Source organism: Conger conger, chromosome 14 (genome assembly GCF_963514075.1).
Source record: "Conger conger chromosome 14, fConCon1.1, whole genome shotgun sequence".
Lineage (NCBI taxonomy): Eukaryota > Metazoa > Chordata > Actinopteri > Anguilliformes > Congridae > Conger > Conger conger.
The window spans coordinates 45374043-45386306 of NC_083773.1; the positions used below are offsets into that span (position 1 = coordinate 45374043).

The 12264-nt window shown below is 44.4% G+C and overlaps 1 protein-coding gene across 1 annotated transcript in view; it reads left to right on the top strand.

The window, feature by feature from the left end:
* The first annotated feature begins 1642 nt into the window (after positions 1–1642).
* The window catches only part of map3k12 (mitogen-activated protein kinase kinase kinase 12), a 42686-nt gene continuing 32064 nt past the window's right edge, over positions 1643–12264 (top strand). The window contains exon 1 of the mRNA XM_061220167.1: positions 1643–1977. The gene's annotated coding sequence lies outside the window, so the exon portion shown is untranslated. The remainder of the gene's footprint in view (positions 1978–12264) is intronic.

The window sequence follows — 12264 nt, forward strand, 5'->3', positions numbered from 1 at the left end:
GCTCAGGACTACTGTCTGTCCTGGTCCCACGGTGGTGGAATGACCTCCCGGTGGATGTCAGAACAGCAGAGTCTCTGACCTCTTTCAAGCGTAGACTGAAAACTCATCTCTTGAGGCGACACCTTTCCCTCCCTAACTCACCACCATGATTAGCCTTATATATGCCATAGACTGTAATGGCACTCATATAGTTGTTTAGATATTGTTGTTTTTTGTATTAGCTATTGTACTGTTGTACTGGGGGTATTCTAGGTCCCAACTGTGGTATGCTAGTTTGGAAGTTGATGTATTCTTCAAGGGTTCCGATTATATCTGTATGGTCACACTAGGACTCAGAACTGTACTGTCCTCTCAGGTCCTCTTCACACTTGTACTTGTGTTTGATCTGCACTTCGTTGTACGTCACTCTGGATAAGAGCGTCTGCTAAATGCCTTGTAATTTAATAATGTAATGTAATTTAAAAACAACAGACTGACAAAATCAAAGGACGCCTTGTAAATTCCAGTACAGGGTCCAGGTTTTCAGTTTTCACTAGATTAGTAGTAGTAGCAGCGGGACTACAGCAGTATTGTGTGTAATAGATTAGCAGCAGTAGCAGCAGGACTACAGCAGTATTGTGTGTAATAGATTAGCAGCAGTAGCAGCAGGACTACAGCAGTATTGTGTGTCATAGATTAGCAGCAGTAGCAGCAGGACTACAGCAGTATTGTGTGTAATAGATTAGCAGTAGCAGCAGCAGGACTACAGCAGTATTGTGTGTAATAGATTAGCAGTAGCAGCAGCAGGACTACAGCAGTATTGTGTGTAATAGATTAGCAGTAGTAGCAGCAGTATTCCAGTGCTGTACTTCAGTAGATTTAATTAGAGAGACAGTCATGCACCTGGATCCACGGTCATAAATGTCAATGATTCTCTTGGCGCGCTAACATTGTTCACAGATCAATCAGCCCCAAGCACCTAAGACCAGCACCATAACAACACACACACACTCACACATAAACACATACGGACGCACTCACACATACACACTCACACATACACACGCACACGCAAATGCACACACTCACACGTACACACGACACACACGTACACAGACATGCACACACTCGCACACTCACACAAACGGGCACACGGACACCGACCCTACGGCCACCTATGATCAGTCAAGCTGCTCATAAAAACGATCAACCTTGTTACTTATCAGCGACTTCAGATCTGAGGGATAACACATAGCACATAAACATGGAAACATGTGAGGGGGTGTTAATAGGGATGGACGGATTTAATTTGCCCTCTGTCCGGCACAATGCTGCATGCTAGGGAGATGACATCATTTTCAGGAACGTACAGTAGTGGAGCTCGCTCCCGAACCTGCTCTACTATCAACCTGCTCGAGCGCCGTTTCGGGGCGGAACCTTCCGCCACGCCGGGCTCTGGTTGGACGAGCTGCGCCGGGAAGGTTGGGGTGTAGGTTGATTAATAAAATGCGCTCTCTCTCTTACACTCCACCTCCCTCTCTCCATCATAGCCCTCGTCGTTACCGCCTCCTTCGCTGACTCTCTCCGCCCTCCCCCCTCCGTACTCGGTAGGTAAGCCACTCCGCAGTATAAAACCTTAAGGGGTTTAGGCAGAGAGGGTCGCTGCAACGATATCTCCTCGCTGGAAAAGAAGAGCCCGCGCCGCGACAGTATATAGGCTACAGAAAGCAAACCCGGTGGGGGGCAACGGTAGTCAGGGGAAATTGTGAAGGGAGGTTTTTTTAAGCAGCTCCGCGGCTGTGACGCCGCGACCAGTGGATGCGGTGAGATGAAGCGAGCGTTGACACTGATTATATAAACAGAACAAGAAAGCTCAATAATTACCCTGGTTTTAGAAGATTACAACTGGATCAAATTAAGAGGCAAAACAACTAAAACAAACAGGCAACCACAACAATGGATCATCGCCTTTGAGTCTCTACATCGAACCTGCTACAGGTACCGTTTATTAACCGTGCAATATCAAAATGTCAGCTACATGTAAGTAGCCTATATTGTAGGCAATGCATCGATGTGCAAAAACCACTGCTTGTCTACGCTATATAATTTACACATACTAGTACGCGTGCACGTATGCACCATATTGCATATACATGCGTATGGAGGGGGTGGAGAAGCTGGCAGTTAAACTGAATGGCAGGAATCAGGTGAGGGACATCGGGTCGGGGCTGTCACTTCGACCGCTCAACTGAGCCTCCGAATAACGGTGCCAAGGAGAGGGGGATGGAGGTAGCGGATGGGATTGTGGAGGTAGCGCGTTTGTTGCGCGGAGAACGTGTTTCTCGGTCAGTCCGCATCCAGATAGAAGCAGTGATGCCGAGCGGTATGGTCGCGAGATGCTGCGCTGTAAACAGCCCCTATTCCCCTCTCTCTCTCCGCATTCATGCAGTCACGCCAGCTGCTGCTTCAGATCGTCGAGAATAGGGTCACTTTTTTAATTAAATTGCCCTGGCATCGAGAAGTAGGCTGATAACCAGAAATTGACAGATGCGACGCATTCTTTCGACAAAGGGAAGGCGGATTTGGAACGCCGATTGTGTGTTTGTGTGTGTGCGTGTATAGCTACTAAATGCTATCGCCCTCACATGTATTTCCCGTAACGCTGCCACTGTAGTCTGTGTAGTCTGTTGGTGTGGTTACCTTTACAGTGAGACGCCAGTGTTTCTGCTGCCTACCTATAACCGATATATGCTATGCAGTCATTTTTCTACAAATCATTTTGCGATGTATTTTAATGTGTTCTTGGATGGGTCAGGTTGCTGCTATACGCGGGTTTATATTCAGGATAGCAAGCAAAGAAATGATTAAATGAGCCCTATTTAAAATAACGCATAACGGTATAAGGTTGTATGGAGACCGTGTCAAAATCATAACGCTAGGCTATGGCCATACAGGCAGCTATATAGATATCTACACGATAATGAAACGTGTTGCAGTCTTATCTGCCATTTTCCAAAAAGCGTGGTCTGATATCCTTGTCGTGAAAGACGCGATTATTGAAGTTGGCGTTTGATCAAGATGTTTGACATCTCGACTGCGCGTTCAGTGGCCAGGTAACGGCGCTTCGCAATACTGCACTCTTAAAATAGCCAGCGCATTATACAAACCGATGCCATTTCAGTGCATGAGGACCCACGCATAGAGCGTCACTGGAGCGTTATTTGTCAAATGAAATATTCAATAAGTATACTGCGGGACGGGGAGTAACGATTTTCAGGCCGTTATTGACTCAACTTCGCCGCGGTTGTTTTGCGTGTGGGAATCCCAAGTCAGAGAAATGGCAAACATTCCTCAGGCATTTCACAACCGTTGTCGTTTGCCTACAGGAACTCTTAAACACGTTTTTATTTGGAGCACCTATCACTATGGACAAGTGAACCATGTTTCGAGTAGGCTACATAATATTACATCCGGTTTGACTGGACTATGCATTACAAAGGTTTTCAGATTGCATTCGTATTTTGACAAATGAGGAATTGGCTGTTTTCTGCCTTGCCGTTGGAGCCAGGTGGTGTATAGCATACTCTTTTGTGGTGTCAATTTATGGGCCAGATAGAGGGAGCCAGATTAACAGTAGCGGCGGCAAGATGACACACACGTGTTATTTTTGGCTAACCTAAAATACACATACCCATCCCATTTAGCCATGTATTACATCACAGATGTAGGCTAATTATGAAAGGGGAGTCCTGTTGCTACTTGCTCAGGTTTTGACTGCAGTGGCGTTCACAGCTCCTAACGAGAAAATGGAAGCTCAAACAAACTTGTAGGCTATTCATTAAGAAACCCGTTGTGTGCTTTCGGTTTGCATGTGCGCAGGACCGCGCATGATCCGATATCTCCGCGAAAAGTCGATGAATTAATTTTGCAGTTCTGTAAGACTTGTGAAGTCCTAATCTGTCTTTCACTCATCTCTTTCTCTCGACAGATCACTTTCCAAAATAAAAGATAAGCAATATTTTTAAAAGAAAAATCACTGCTACATGGTTTTGTCATCCAAAATCATTTCCAAATATGAAAATGCTCAGGAGGTTAGTGACAGAATGACTAGCCCAGTTTAGCACACATGGGGTCATGAGATCAGCCTCTACACCACCTCAAAGCCCACCTTAGTTGATTCCTTAGCCCACGCAGGTAGCGCTCTGCGGTGGCAGTGATGTTCAGTCATTGATCCTGGAGAGTTGGTCAGGTCAGCTGCGGCCCTGGAAGTTAGCATGCTGGCCTAGTCCTGCAGCTCAACGGTAGTAAACACTGAGTGCTTCTCTCTGTTTTCTCTCCTGTACTTTTCTAAAAGCTGTTGCAGTCTTATCTGCCCTTTCTCAAAAAACATGGTCTGATATTCTTGAAGTGAGCGTTGCTGTTGTTTGAGGTGACGTTTGTTTAAGATAAAAATATTTTCTTACATGCACAGAATTCTGTTGTTGTTGGGTCATGCCATCACGCCTTTCTTGCATTATTTTGCTTACTCACCTTAGCATCACACAGGAATTGACCAAGGTAGTTTTCACAAATAAGGTCCTTAGCTTCCAGGGTTGGGGATCATTTGAGTCAAATCAGGTAATTTATTGAAATTCAACTGATGAATTCAAAAATTCTTTCAGCGTTCCATGGAGATTTTTCAGTTTGTGAACTGAATTTAAATTAATTTCCTGAACAGCCTGAATTGAAATGGAATGAACACCTAGCCACGGTCGTGTCTTCACGGTTCATAAGGGTGTCACTGGCAGTAGGCTGTCTACCAGCCGCGCTTAAATCTGCTTTCCCATTCAGAGGAGGTCTCCCTAGCTAACACAAAACGTTCTCACAATGTTCCTGGAATGTTGTGGCGATGTTATGACATTGCCACTGCATGGCAGCAACGTTGTGAGAACATTTCGTGTCAGCTGGGTGTCCTGTGGTCGAGTTGGGTTGTGTGCTGGAGTCTTCATTTGCTATTGGTTACTAAGACTGCCCCCACCCCAGGTTTACGGGAGGTAATTACAGGTAATAGCACACCTGGCAACCAACCGCCAATGTACGGGAGGGAGAGGGATGAAAGGAGAGGAGGAGAATTGTTCTCGTAAACTCAGATAAATCTCATGATTTGGGACATGGCCTACTCAACTCGAGACGTGGCATCAACCTGTAAATCAAGGAAAGTCGTTGTGAGCTAGAGCGCGCCATCTTGTCTCACCGAGAGGCGAGAGAACAAATTAACCTTCGGTTTCCGTGAACCATGGTTCCCGTTTGATCCTTCCGGGCGCTAAATCTGATGAAGGACGCCCTGTGGGCCCTGTCCCATCACACCTGTGGGCCTGTCCCATCACACCTGTGGGCCCTGTCCCATCACACCTGTGTGCCTGTCCAATCACAGTGAGGGGGGGGGGGGGGGGGGCAGAATCAGGGAGTAAAAATGGCCGCCCTCATCTTTGTTTGTGGAGCTGTGGAGCTGAGTGTCTTTGGGGAGCTGGAGTACTCTCTCTCTCTCTCTCTCTCTCTCTCTCTCTCCATGTCTCTCCCTCTCTCCCTCTCTCTCTCTCTCCATGTCTCTCCCTCTCTCCCTCTCTCTCTCTCTCTGTCTCTCTCCGTTTAGATCACAATTAATGACCCTAAAAAAAGGGTTGTTTGGCTTGTCTCCATGGAGGAACCCAGCTCTTTACGGAACCCTGTGTCATAGGTGTGAAGTGTGCAAGCTCCCAGACAAAGAGCCATTTTGATCAGGTTCTTCAGTGGAACTGAAGGGTTCCTTTTGGAGACATTTTTGAGAGTGTACCTAGTGCTTATTACCTTACATAGCTGCACTCTCAGACAAAATGGGGGAAAATTGACCTATCAGGGTACAATGGGTTGTCACTGGGGCAGGTACACTGTGAGGTACCCTTTACCCTTTCACATTAGGGTTCTAAGGTAGAAATACGACCCAGTCAGATAACATTAACAGGAACTGTTCCTGAGATGGACCCCCACAGTGATGACACGTACACACTACTGCTCTCACAGTGATGACACGTACACACTACTGTTCTCACAATGATGACACGTACACACTACTGCTCTCACAGTGATGACACGTACACACTACTGCTCTCACAGTGATGACACGTACACACTACTGCTCTCACAGTGATGACACATACACACTACTGCTCTCACAGTGATGACACGTACACACTACTGCTCTCACAGTGATGACACGTACACACTACTGTTCTCACAGTGATGACACGTACACACTACTGCTCTCACAGTGATGACACGTACACACTACTGCTCTCACAGTGATGACACGTACACACTACTGCTCTCACTTCAATGACACATACACACTACTGCTCTCACAGTGATGACACGTACACACTACTGCTCTCACAGTGATGACACGTACACACTACTGCTCTCACAGTGATGACACGTACACACTACTGTTCTCACAGTGATGACACGTACACACTACTGCTCTCACAGTGATGACACGTACACACTACTGCTCTCATTCCAATGACACGTACACACTACTGCTCTCACAGTGATGACACGTACACACTACTGCTCTCACAGTGATGACACGTACACACTACCGCTCTCACTTCAATGACACATACACACTACTGCTCTCACTTCAATGACACGTACACACTACTGTTCTCACAGTGATGACACGTACACACTACTGCTCTCACAGTGATGACACATACACACTACTGCTCTCATTCCAATGACACGTACACACTACTGTTCTTACAGTGATGACACGTACACACTACTGCTCTCACAGTGATGACACGTACACACTACTGTTCTCACAGTGATGACACGTACACACTACTGCTCTCACTCCAATGACACGTACACACTACTGCTCTCACAGTGATGACACGTACACACTCCTGCTCTCACAGTGATGACACGTACACACCACTACTTCACTACATAACCCAGCACAAGTTCACGTAGCACACCCTGAAGCCCTGCTCAAATCAAATCAAAACCGCAACAGCAGAAGAGTCAAGACCGGTGAGTTTACATTAACAAAGGCTCAAAGAAATCCTCTCAGATTGTTTCTGAGAATAGAATGTGTAGTCCACACAAAGAGAAATCAAACAGCCGTTTCCATAACAACGAGTTATGAGGTCTTCCAGATCTGTCGACTCTGGAAGCCCACAGCAGCCACCAGCTTGTTGTGTAGTTCACACCAAACACAATGTCTCTCTGAAGACAGTGTCTCTCAAAAAACAGGCTGATCAGCAGCCTTTTAGCCAAAGCATTCAGCTGATATTTCCTGAATGGTCAGCTCTCATGTGACATAATTGTTGAGGAGAGGCTTGTTGTTATAAAGAGAAGATGTAACTGCTGCCACAACAACTTATTTTTAAACATAATAAAAGGCATGCAATGCACTGTGATATGATACTGGGTATGAAGGTCCGAGAACTGTGCCTATACCCAGCTAACACAGAATGTCCTCACAATGTTATTGGAATGTTTTGTTAATGTTGTAACATTGCCATTACATTGCAGCAACATCGTGAGAAGGTTGTCAGTCAGCTGGGTACATGCAGAAGGAAATATGATTATATGTGCATATGTGGCCTGGGGCAGAAAGGCGCTAATTAATTGCAAGTACTCACCCACTCAGGTACTGACTCACTCACTAACTCACTAACTCACTAACTCACTCACTCACACACACACACTCACTCACTCACCCACTCAGGTACTGACTCACTCAATAACTCACTCACTCACTCACCCTCTCAGGTACTGACTCACTCACTAACTCACTCACTCACCCACTCAGGTACTGACTCACTCACACACACACACACTCACTCACCCACTCAGGTACTGACTCACTCACTAACTCACTCACTCACCCACTCAGGTACTCACTCACACACTCACACACTCACACAACCAATCACTCACTAACTCACTCACACTCACTCACCCACTCAGGTACTGACTCACTCACTAACTCACTAACTCACTCACACAACCAATCAATCACACTCACACAACCAGTCACTCACTCACTCACTCACTCACTCACTCACTCACTCACTCACTCACTCACTCACTCACTCACTCACACACACACACACACACTCACCCACTCAGGTACTGACTCACTCACACTCACTCACACACTCACTCACACAACCAATCACTCACTAACTCACTCACTCACACACTCAGGTACTGACTCACTCACACACTGACTCACTCACTCACACACTGACTCACTCACTCACTCACTCACACACTCAGGTACTGACTCACTCACACACTGACTCACTGACTCACTCACTCACTCACTCACTCACTCACTCAATTCAATTCAAATTGCTTTATTGGCGTGACAGAACATTACAGCTTGTATTGCCAAAGCATATAAATATAAAACATAAATTTCACATTGAACAATATCTGAATGATGAGCATGAATGTTTAGAAACAAGTGAACACGAACCATACATTAAACTAAAACTTAAAAATATATATATATATATAAATATATATACATATATACACATACACAGATATATATGTATATACATATACATATACATGCATATATACACATTAATAATCATAATAAAATGTATGTTGCTTCATGTCACTCCCTGTCCCTAAGATGTATTCCGTCGCCAGGTGACGGCACTTCTTCTCTTCTCCTGATAGCATGGGAGGTTTTTTGTTAGTTGGCAGTTTATTAAATTGGGGGTGTTGCTGATTAATTTTGGGAAAGTATACATTTCTAATTGTCATGTGTTTTTCACACGGTGAGAGAATGCAGCTCTGTCTCAGCTTCATTGAGTCAGCAGTGCTCACACAGCCTCTCCTCCTGGGGAAGCCGTGTTCGGCGATGTCGGCCAGTTTTCCACGGCCAGGCTGTGCTCACTGAGCCTGTACTTCATCCACGGCCAGGCTGTGCTCACTGAGCCTGTACTTCGTCAAGGTGGTTCTTCGTCTTTTGTCAGTCACCGTGGTCAGATAATCTGCCATGGTGTGCTGTCTATTTAGGGCTAAATAGCAATGCATGTTGCTTTGTGTTTCAGTCTGTGTGTCCCAATAGGTGATGCTGTTTTGTTTGTGCTGTGTTATCATTTGGTTGACTCTGATTGAATTCATGGTGATGCTGTCCTGAGGCTTTAAGGTGTTCGGGGTGGTTAATGAACTGAGCCTCAGGACCAGCTGTGTGAGGGGACTCTTTCCTTTGCTCAGCTCTTGGCATTTATAATGGGAATAGTTGGGGTTGCTATTTTTTAGATGTTTCCCAAATTTGATTGTCCTCTTTGGTATTTTGATTAATACTGGATATTGGCCTAATTCTGGCCTGCATGCATTGTTTGTAGTTTTTCTTTGTACTTGTAAGAGATCTTTACAAAACTCTGCATGCAGGGTTTCAATTAGCTGTTTGTCCCATTGGTCAAAATCTTGCTTTGTAAGAGGACCCCACACTACACTGCCATATAGGGCACTTGGTTCAATTACTTATTCTAATAGTTTTAGCCGAATTGTGATCGGAATTTCTAATTGGATTTATGGCATAGAATGCCCTGCGTGCTTTCTCTTTCAGTTAATTCACCGGCAGGTTGAAATTTCCTGTGGAACTTATTTTCAAACCTAAATAGTTATACATTGTGTGTACATTGTTTTGATAATGTCATATATTTTACCCCCTACACCACTTTCAATAATTCTGGAGAATAAACCTTTATTAGATTGAATCAAATGCTTTTTGAATGTCTATAAAGCAAGCAAATATTTTGTTTTCATCTTGGTTAACATGTTTATCAATCAGGGTGTAATTCTGGTCAGACGTGCGGTGATTTGGTAATAATCCAGTTTGACTTTACTCAAGACATTGTGCTTATTAAGGAAGTCTAGAATGAATCATGCTATAAAGAACCTTCCCCAGATTACTGTTCACACAAATGCCTCGGTAGTGGTATTTATCTCCACTTTTTAAGATTGGGGTTATGGGTCCTTGATTCCAGATGTCAGGAAAGAAACCTACCCTCAGAACCAAATTAAATGTTGTGCCACTGTGTTTCAGCATCTCATTTAAAACACCATCAGGACCACTTCCTCTGTGTTACAGCATCTCATTTAAAACACCATCAGGACCACTTCCTCTGTGTTTCAGCATCTCATTTAAAACACCATCAGGACCACTTCCTCTGTGTTTCAGCATCTCATTTAAAACACCATCAGGGCCACTTCCTCTGTGTTTCAGCATCTCATTTAAAACACCACCAGGACCACTTCCTCTGTGTTTCAGCATCTCATTTAAAACACCATCAGGACCACTTCCTCTGTGTTTCAGCATCTCATTTAAAACACCATCAGGACCACTTCCTCTGTGTTTCAGCATCTCATTTAAAACACCATCAGGACCACTTCCTCTGTGTTTCAGCATCTCATTTAAAACACCATCAGGACCACTTCCTCTGTGTTTCAGCATCTCATTTAAAACACCATCAGGACCACTTCCTCTGTGTTTCAGCATCTCATTTAAAACACCATCAGGACCACTTCCTCTGTGTTTCAGCATCTCATTTAAAACACCATCAGGACCACTTCCTCTGTGTTTCAGCATCTCATTTAAAACACCATCAGGACCACTTCCTCTGTGTTTCAGCATCTCATTTAAAACACCATCAGGACCACTTCCTCTGTGTTTCAGCATCTCATTTAAAACACCATCAGGACCACTTCCTCTGTGTTTCAGCATCTCATTTAAAACACCATCAGGACCACTTCCTCTGTGTTTCAGCATCTCATTTAAAACACCATCAGGACCACTTCCTCTGTGTTTCAGCATCTCATTTAAAACACCATCAGGACCACTTCCTCTGTGTTTCAGCATCTCATTTAAAACACCATCAGGACCACTTGCTCTTTTAGGTTTGAGCACCTGAAGTTTCTCTCTGAGCTCATGGTCAGTAATGGGGGAGTCCAAAGGGTTCTGCTTGTCTTTTATTGCCAATTCTAATTTATGACATTTTTCCTTCATGTGGTACCTGGTGTATACCTGGTGTTATAGTCTCATACAAGATTTTGAAATGGCTAGTCCATATTTCTCCATTTTGTATGGCCAATTCTTCTTTATTAGTTTCTTTGAGATTTTTCCATTTTTCCCAGAATCGGTTTGCGTTTATGGACTCCTCGATTAGTGTCAGTTGCTTGCAAGTGTCTTGTGCCTTTTTGGTTCTGAGCGTACGTTTGTAGTATTTCAGAGTCTCACAAGTTCTTTCCTTATATTTTGACATTCTGCATCGAACCAGGTTTTATCTTTGGGATGTTTTGGTCTGTTCTTTGACAGTTAAAATTTTTATGCTGTTTTTCTAAATATGTCATTGATATTTTTTACTGCCAGATTGACTCCTTCTTTACTGTGAGTGTTCAGAAAGGTAATGTTTTTCTGGGTGCCAATTGCTTTCTGGAACTGTTCTGTATGTTTTCAGCCCATCTGTATGATTTTGGAAGTTTTAACAGCTTTTGAAGTTTGGGGCGGCCTGTAGTGTAGTGGTTAAGGTAAACGACTGGGACACGCAAGGTGGTTCTAATCCCCAGTGTAGCCACAATAAGATCCGCACAGCCGTTGGGCCCTTGAGCAAAGCCCTTAACCCTGCATTGCTCCAGGGGAGGATTGTCTCCTGCTTAGTCTAATCAACTGTACGTCGCTCTGGATAAGAGCGTCTGCCAAATGCCAATAATGTAATGTAATGTTACTGGGCTGTGTGTGTGTGGTGGTGTTAGTTTCTGTGCTTTTCAGAAACACAGTAATTTGGCCGTGATCAGACAGAGGGTTTAGTGGCTTGACAGTAAATGCTCTGAAAGAGAAAGGATCCATGTCTGTGATAGGTGCATCTCCCCAGAGAGTCCCCTCGTATCCGACCACTGACCATGCACAGGCCCAGACTCCTTCCATTTTAGTTTACCTGTTAGTCAGAGCTTGTTCTTTGGTGATTAGTTATGTCTTGCGGGAAATTTTGTCCCAATACATGAATGCTACCTTGATGTCAGGGAGTGATCCTGTTCGGGCATTCAGATCTCCACAGATCCGCACTGAGGGGAATGTAGACTGCACACAGGAAGATATCTCTTTCTGAATTTTGAGCCAACTATGTGAATTTTGTATTTGAATTTTGGTAATTAATTTTGCAAGCTCTGACCTACACCAAATTATAATTCCTCCAGAATCTCTACTGTGTTTTATTGTGGAGGGTTTTATGGATG